This window comes from Mesoplodon densirostris, chromosome 5 (genome assembly GCF_025265405.1).
Source record: "Mesoplodon densirostris isolate mMesDen1 chromosome 5, mMesDen1 primary haplotype, whole genome shotgun sequence".
In the NCBI taxonomy this organism is placed as follows: domain Eukaryota; kingdom Metazoa; phylum Chordata; class Mammalia; order Artiodactyla; family Ziphiidae; genus Mesoplodon; species Mesoplodon densirostris.
Window position 1 is genome coordinate 135428141 of NC_082665.1, and position 8652 is coordinate 135436792.

An 8652-nucleotide genomic window follows, 5' to 3' on the forward strand; every position below is an offset into this window, starting at 1 on the left:
GGAAAATCTGGAAGATTATTAGATGGGGGTAAGGAATTAAAAATTTTTCTATTTTGGATATTTAAAATTTAACATCCAACTGTTCTAATCTAGCCCCTATACACCCTCCTAGCTCTCAGGACCAGAAGATTGTTTATTTTTTATTTTCTATTAAAAAATTTTTTTAATAATTTCTATTGGAGTATAGCTGATTTAAAATGTTGTGTTAGTTTCTGCTGTACAGCAAAGTGAATCAGTTATACATGTACATATATCCAGTCTTTTTTAGATTATTTTCCCATATACAGCATTACAGAGTATTGAGAAGAGTTCCCTGTGCTATACAGTAGGTCCTTGTTGATTATCTATTTTATTAATGCTTGTTATGTGATAGCATAACATGGGCATCAAGGAATTAATTAATTAAAGAGTGGCTTAAAATCTCAGCTGGCAGCATCCAAATTCATTAGTTTATCCATTACTGACTTATGTACTTTTTGACAGGGAGGGTTGTAAATTGATAACTGTAGCTATTTCCATGTGGATGGATAGAGTCTCAGAAGAGGGGGAAGAATCTAACATTTCTTAAGCACCTATCATGTTTTAGATATTGCTTAACGTTTTTGCATACAAAATATATGCCAAGACTTACAAAACTTGAAAAATGATTGTTCTTCCCAGATGGAAAATGTGGAGATTGAAAGTCTGAGAGATTAGGTAACTTCTCAAGTCACACAGCAGGAAAGGTGGTGCTCGGATCCAATCCAGGATTAGGTTGCCTGACAAAATATTGCATAGAACGTACACTAAAAAAAATTATCCATTGTTTGTCTGAAATTCAGATATAACTGGGCATCTTATATTTTTATTTGCTAAATCTCCAACCCTAATCCAGGACCATCTGGCCTCAAAGGCTGCGTTTCTTCTGCCCCACAGTATAAACACAATACATCAGGAGACACATGAGAATCTGGAAAGTATTTTCCCCCTATAACCTATACTTTAGTTTAGCTGCAATATATAAATACAAATATGAAAGAGGCCTACAGCCCACACTGAAAAAAATATACTATGGGTCTGAAAATGGGAAGGAAATTTTTATTTTATGTTGTTTTTGTGGGGGTTTTTTTGTTTTGTTTTGGTACAGCTACATGAGCCTTTAATAAAACTAACCTTTTGCTTCAGTCAACTGTCATCAAATTGGGACTTTTTCTAACCCAATAATTTCATTACACATTTAAACTGTTTTGTAGCACTTAAAAAATTCAATCTAAAATATCTGAAAAAAGAAAATACAATGTCCTATCATATTTGATGCTCTCAATCTTTAATTAAAAATACCAGAGCAGTAAGACTGGGACTGTTCCCGTGCTCTGGAAGCACAACACCTTCTCAGTACTAGAAGAAATAATTAGTACTCTTGCAGTCAACTCTCAGGGTAAAATTAAAGTCTTCATCAGGAGCTTCAGGGTTTTATGATAAGAGCTCTTCTCCTTTTAGCCTCATATTCTTTAAAATTATGATTTCTACTCTAACTACTCTATTTACTTTTGTAAATAGAAGAAAGAATGTAAGTCCTTAAAAATAACATAAATATTCTTATAACCTTAGAATATGAATGAGACTTTCTAATCAAGATATCAAAATTTTTTAAAAAAAGAATGATAAAGGAGAAAATATAGAGATTTTCTATACAAAAATGTGGAACTTCAGTATAGTTAAAGACACATTAACAGAATTTAACATCAAAAGCCAAATTAGTAAAAATTTTGCATATGGTAGCCAATAGTTCATTGACAATTTTTTCAAACTATTCATTGACTTATTTATTTAAACTATTGATCGATTTATTCTTTCGTTTTTTATTTTTAAAAACATACAACATTGTGTGTATTGTTTTTGCCAACATATTTAAAATTTTTTGTTCTTTTCATTGTTGCTTACATTTCAATCATTCCGTCAGGATTCATACTTCATGTTCTTGAGTTACATCCTTTATTAACTATTTCAGTAATAGTCATGGGTGGTAAATTCTCTTGAAGACTTATCAAAGTTTTATGCCATTTTAGGGGAAGCTTTGCTTACAGTTTTGGCTAAGCTCTCTAGTGGTCAAGTAGGTGGCCAGGAGGCATTAAGATGGAGCTAGGATTAGAAGCTCAGCATCCTGGGGAAAGGTACCAACTTTTATTCAAGAAAAGTGAGGATTTTCCCAGTGTGAAGTTTTCCCAGTTGAACTTGAAGAGATGAGAGTAAAAGAGTCTGAGAAGTTATCCTTCTGGAAAGAGAAGGTATCCACAAGAGATGAATGTCCTTTGTGGGGATGCCAACTTACCAGGGGGAGATTATAGCAGGAATAATATTTTGCTATACTAAACTATTGTGTTTTTATCACTAGTGAAACCTAGTTCTTGGTCTTCTCACAGCTCCAATAATAATAGCCAGCCCAGGTGACTCCATCACAGAGTTGCTTTTACAAGCTATAGTGTAGGGAGGAATGAGGTTGTCGTGTTAACTTTCCCTAAGAAAAGAAGGAGGAAAGCTCTCCTGGAGGAAGAAATAAATTTGGAAAGATAGAGTGAGAGAGAAAGATAGGAAATCAGATTCAACTGTTTGTTCCCCCAAAACACAGCTGAGGGGATCTCCAAAGCAGTGGTGCTTGTGTCATCTTGCCTTTGAGACTTTGGGACAATACTGCCTCCAATGTGCCCTGAACTATAGTAAAGTAACAAAGTGTGAGTGTTCAGGCAGAGAGCCTGAGTTTGGGCCCCAGTTTCCTACGGATGTATGGGGTTTAGGGAAGATCCGGCCAATGCCACATGCCTATGCAAGGGGAAGTGAAAATGCCAAGAGAACCATGAACCAGAAGAGGCAAATCCAGACAAGAAACTGGCTGGAGATGGGACTTTGTGACTGAATCAAGGGGAGTCTCCACAGGGGGCATTAATGGCAGGTGTCAGCTTCTTGAAGACCAGGAGGGAGAAGTTACATTAGGGATGGGTGCAGGAAGGGAAGCTGTATGAACCATGCATTCCTGACGTTTTGACCCCTGGGGCTTTGCGGATCCTGGAGAGACCTTCTTTCCCAGGGCTAGCCAATTTCTAGAGGCACTAAAGGACCCCACTGGTCTGCAAGTGAGTCTTTCACATGCAAACCGACCAGCCCAAAACCAAAACCACATCCACCTCCTTTTTGGAGCCCTTACTCCAGGCCACTGTACTCCTGCCCTTAGCAGCCCAGGGCCAGGTGCCAGGCAACTAGAGCCAGGTACCTATGCCCAGATCCTGCTGAAATTACTCAAACTAGCCAACCCTAAGCCTGCTTATCCTGCCTTGCTAGCAACATTCTTTCCCTCCCACTGAAACCACAATCAGGCCTCTTGCCCTCTTTCCCCTTGTTCCCTCTGCCTCTTGACTGAGCCTGGTACTTCCCCACGTGGCTCCCTGAATTCAATGACGTATCCCCTCTTCTTGGGAGTCATGAGTAACAAACTACCTTCTCAATGCCAGTTGTCTCCTGATCTGTTGGCCTCACCATACCAGAAAAATCATAAAACTTACATTTAAAATTATCCAATACCCAGAAACCAGTGGAACCTGACAGTACATCCATAGGCCCACCTGTAGCAGACCCCCTCCTTCTAGATATATCATCCTCTTTCTGCATCCTGAAACATTTTGGGAAGGATGAGGGGCAGAGGAGACTCCTTGAGAGGAGAGAAATTACCTTATCTTTGAATTGACATAATATTTACCTAAGACGACCTCTTAAACCAGAAGTTCATTTGCTTTTAATTGGAAATGTTTAACCTCTCCTGACCCATGATAAACTCACCTTGGCTATTTAAGTGGACATGTGGGTTCAAGAGAAGGGGGAAGTTAATTAGAGAAAATAATGTGGTCTTCTTGCATATCTAAGTTGAATTTTCTAACCAAGTTTAAGATTCCAGCCTTTAATAATTTTTAAAAGAAATAACTTCTGTTTATTGGGATTTATTTATAATTATAAAGTAACACATATTCATTGCAGATAATTTGGGATATGTAATTCAACTCAAAAACCCTTTATTCTCCCATCATTTTTGGAATGTATCTCCCCATGTATTCATTTCATGAACGTATGCTGTGCTTATTAACTCAAACATGTTTTTCATTAAACAATAATTCATATTAAGACCAATAAGTGTTCTTACTATTCATTACTTAATTGATTTAACCATCCCCTTAGTTATTTAGATTGTTTCCACAGTTCCCTATTCTAAATAATACTCTGATGGATATTTAGGTACATAAAACTTTGTGTGCATCTTTGTAATTTCTAACTAGATAAATTCATAGGAATGAAAACAGCAGAGTTCCATTTTCAAGACCTTTCAATCTTATGCACATTTTCATGGCTTTTGATTCATATCACTGCTGGGCCAGTGTATATAACTACCAGCAGGGTATGAGAAGGTCCATTTCTCCCTTTTCTCAAAAACATGCTTTATTTTTTTTAATTTTTGTAAAATCTTTGCCAATAGATAAGATGACATCTTTTGTGTTTTTTTTAAATCTTTTTCTTTGAAAACCAATAGAAATGAAAATTTCTCAAAGAAGGTTAAACTTTCATTGAAATTATGTAGTCAGATACTTTCCCACCTGTCTCAGTCCATTTACCTCTTCCGTATTGATTTTGCAAAGTCCCTTCTACTGTAAGCGTTAGTAACCCTAGTTGTCACATATGCAATTTTTCTCCTGGCTTGACATCACTTCCTTAATTAATTAATTAATTTTTGGCTGGATTGGTTCTTTGTTGCTGCGTGCGGGCTTTCTCTAGTTGTGGCGAGCGGAGGCTAGCGGTGCAGGCTTTCTCTAGTTGCGGCGAGCGGGGGCTAGCGGTGCGCAGGCTTCTGGTTGCGCTGGTTTTTCTTTGTTGCAGAGCCCGAGCTCTAGGCACGTGGGCTTCAGTAGTTGTGGCACGTGGGCTCAGTAGTTGTGGCTCGCGGACTCTAGAGTGCAGGCTCAGTAGTTGCGGCGCACGGGCTTAGTTGCTCCGCGGCATGTGGGATCTTCCCGGACCAGGGCTCGAACCCATGTCCCCTTCACTGGCAGGCAGATTCTTAACCACTGCGTCACCAGGGAAGTTCCTTGACCTCACTTTCTAATTATGTTTTTAGAGGCTTTATTTCATTTTTATATACAAATAAAAAAATTTTATAAACATATATATATTATAAATATATATATATACACACACACACACACACACACACACATATATATATTTAAAGATAAAATCCTGAGATGGGCTCATTCCTAGCAAATTTCCCTTTAATTTGCAACTCTTCATAGAACACTGAGAATATGCTCTTCCCAGCAGGGAGTAATGATTGTAGTAAATTAAGGAAACAAGTTTAAACAAACATGTGCTTACTCAAACTCTGCCTATCAGGACGTGCTGCTCTCAGCCCACCCAGTCTTCACGTGAGCTTCAGGGACTCTCAATGCCCTGAAATGTCCTGGTCCTTGAGAGAACAGTGAATATAATAACTGACAATGTCTAGGGTTCTATAGTTCTTTCACATTCTTCACAAGGAGGATCTCTTTTAACTAGAGGAGCTGGTGTATTTTGCTCCATCTCACAGATGAAGAAATAAGCTTCTTGACTTGCCAACAATGCTCGGGAATGAGTGGGAAGGCATAATCAGAATACACATGCAGTTCTTTCCCCACCTTGAATTCCATGCTTCTTTTTTCCCACAGGATTACTTTCCCAGTGTTAAGTGATTTTAGAAGTATATTTAGCTAGGCTGAGAAATGTTGTGAGAAGTAAAAGTATCATCTCTTGGATAATATGTGAAAAGTGAAATTTGAACATAGATTAGGCTCTTATAAATTAAACGTTATTGTCAAGACGTATGTTTGACCTTAAAAGTAACCCGAAAGAGGCAAAAGAATATGGAATCTCATCTTTCTCATCCTAGAATTCAAGCATTATGGAAGGTCCAAGTTTATGATTCTTTAGAATGCTCTTGGGACAAAAACGAGGAAGCCATTGGCATGTCAGTATGTGCTAACCTGTGAGGGTGCAGGAGCTGGAACATGTTAAAAACAATGGGGGGGGGCTTCCCTGGTGGTGCAGTGGTTGGGAGTCCGCCTGCCGATGCAGGGGACACGGGTTTGTGCCCTGGTCCGGAAAGATCCCACATGCCGCGGGGCGGCTGGGCCCGTGGGCCATGGCCGCTGGGCCTGTGCATCCGGAGCCTGTGCTCCGCAATGGGAGAGGCCACAGTGGTGAGATGCCTGCGTACAGCAAAAAAAAAAAAAAAAAAAAAAAAAAAAAAGAGGAAGAAGGCATGAGGGGAGAAGGAAAAATAGAGAAGGGAGAAATGTAGGAGAGATACCCAGAAAGTTGATTAAGTATAGTAACTCAATCTTAAAAGTGATTTTTTTGGATCCAAAATAAGTTTTCTTATTCTCTAGATTAGTAAACCATGAAAAAGACAAGGTAGTATTAAGAAGAGTGGGATGTGACTAAAATATCTGAAAATAATGGGATGTAAATTAGAAATTCTAGAAAACTGCCAAACTACATCATGCTAATAGGTCAAAAGAGAAAATATATGATCCTTTCAAGTGACCCCAAACCTCATTTGACAAAATTCTAAGTCAGTGTTTCATAAACATCTTTGGTAGAATAAAAGTAGGTGCTTTTAAAATAATAATAGTTTTTATTGCATGGTACCTCTCTCAAAATAAAAGTCAGCATCAATAAGCTTAATGGTGAACCACTGGTAGAAGCATTACCATTAAGTGGACAAGAATGTCCACTAATACCACCATTATGTACATCCATTATGTATATTGTTCTAGAAACATAAACTAAAGCAAATATACAAGAGAAAGAAATGATGTATAAACACTGATGAAAATGAGAAAACGAAAGTTTTGCAGGTATAATAATTACATACTTGGAATAAGAGCTAGAACAAAAAACTAGAGAAATCATAAGTTGGATGATAAAAAATTAATATAAAAATTATTAGATTCCTTTGGGACTTCCCTGGTGGTCCAGTGGTTAAGACTTTGCCTTCCAATGCAGGGGGTGCAGGTTGGATCCCTGGTTGGGGAGTTAAGATCCCACATGTCTCGAGGCCAAAAAAACCAAAACATAAAACAGAAGCAATACTGTAACAAATTCAATAAAAACTTAAAAAATGGTCCACATCAAAAAAAAATCTTAAAAAAATTATTAGTTTCCCTATATGCAAACAGTAACCAAATGTAAAATATAATGAAAGGAAAACCCATGTTTAGAATAGCCTCTAGGGTGAATTTTTGTTCTGTACTGCTGAGAGCTTTGAGTAATCTAGAAATAGCTGTCCAAAAAATGTGCGGGCAGCACAATCCTCAGAAGTAGGGAAAACTTAGGATTGGGTCAGATAGGGACTGATATCTCTGAAAACTAGCATTAGGGACAGTGCTTTGGTAGGCTGTGGTGCACAAAGGAAAGAGATAAATCAGTTTCACATGGAATGTCCTAGAATGAATTCACAAGCTCACTAGGTCTCCCACAGAAAATTAAGACATTGTTTGGGAAAGAATGGGTCCCCAATAAGTGAAATGGGAGACTTTAGATGACTCAGAGTACTCAGGGTTCCCAAATCCCACTGAGTATGCTTTGCCAACAAAAGCAATCCTTTCTCTCCAGTCTGTTGTCCAATCTGTTCCTGTCTTGCTTGAAGACCAGGTAATGAAGTTATCAGAGGCAGTTGCCTTATAATGGGAAGTTAATTCTGTTTAAGCCTACTATCACCATTTTTAAATTGTCCATAGACCTATAATTAGAATCAGACCCTATGTACCTCAGGGTCACATCACAAATTATACCTTAAAAGATAAAGCTTAACAGCAAAGGAATTACAACGCTTTGATCATTTGTCTTGGAAAAATACTGAGAACATATGAGAGGATGGAATTCCAAAGTGCTAGACCAAGGTGGACAATACATAATTTTGCATTAGTCTGAGTCACCAATATAAATGAATTCATCAGAGATTCAGGGTTCATCATGCTACTTTGAGCAAGAGTAATGCTCAGCTGACTGAAAACTGTATTCAATGTGATCCAACTGAAGGAAGCGGATGGGAGAGAAACCATGGTATATGGCAGAGGAAGTAACTCAGCATCTTAAAAGTGTCATATGTGGTTCACTCACTCATTCCCTTCTGGTCCCTCAATAGGCTTGACAGACAATTCTGTCTTTAAGAGTAATAAACTGCTGTGTAAAGCACCAAAATCCTTTAAAAGTGTATAGTTACAAATCTTTACATGTTGGGGAAGTTAGTGGGTCTGAACAAATCTCAGGATGGCAGAAGGAGGTATAGCTAGCATAACAGGCAGCAGAGTCAAAATGATTCTCACAATGCTTTTTATCTGCAGAGATCATTGGTGGTGGTTAATTAATCGTAGGATTCTTGGACCACCAAGATCCTACTGGAGCTATGTAACTCATCTGGCAAGCAGACCGCTGACTTGTGCCACAATAATAAGTCTTCATAACCTCATAGCTTCTCAGTTACTAGACCTGAGAGAGTTCTCAGACTCAAAGGCCCACAGATGAAGGGGAAACCCAGACACTTTGAAGAAAAACCATAAAGCAGCATCATGAATATGTTCTATAATGTTTCCCTTT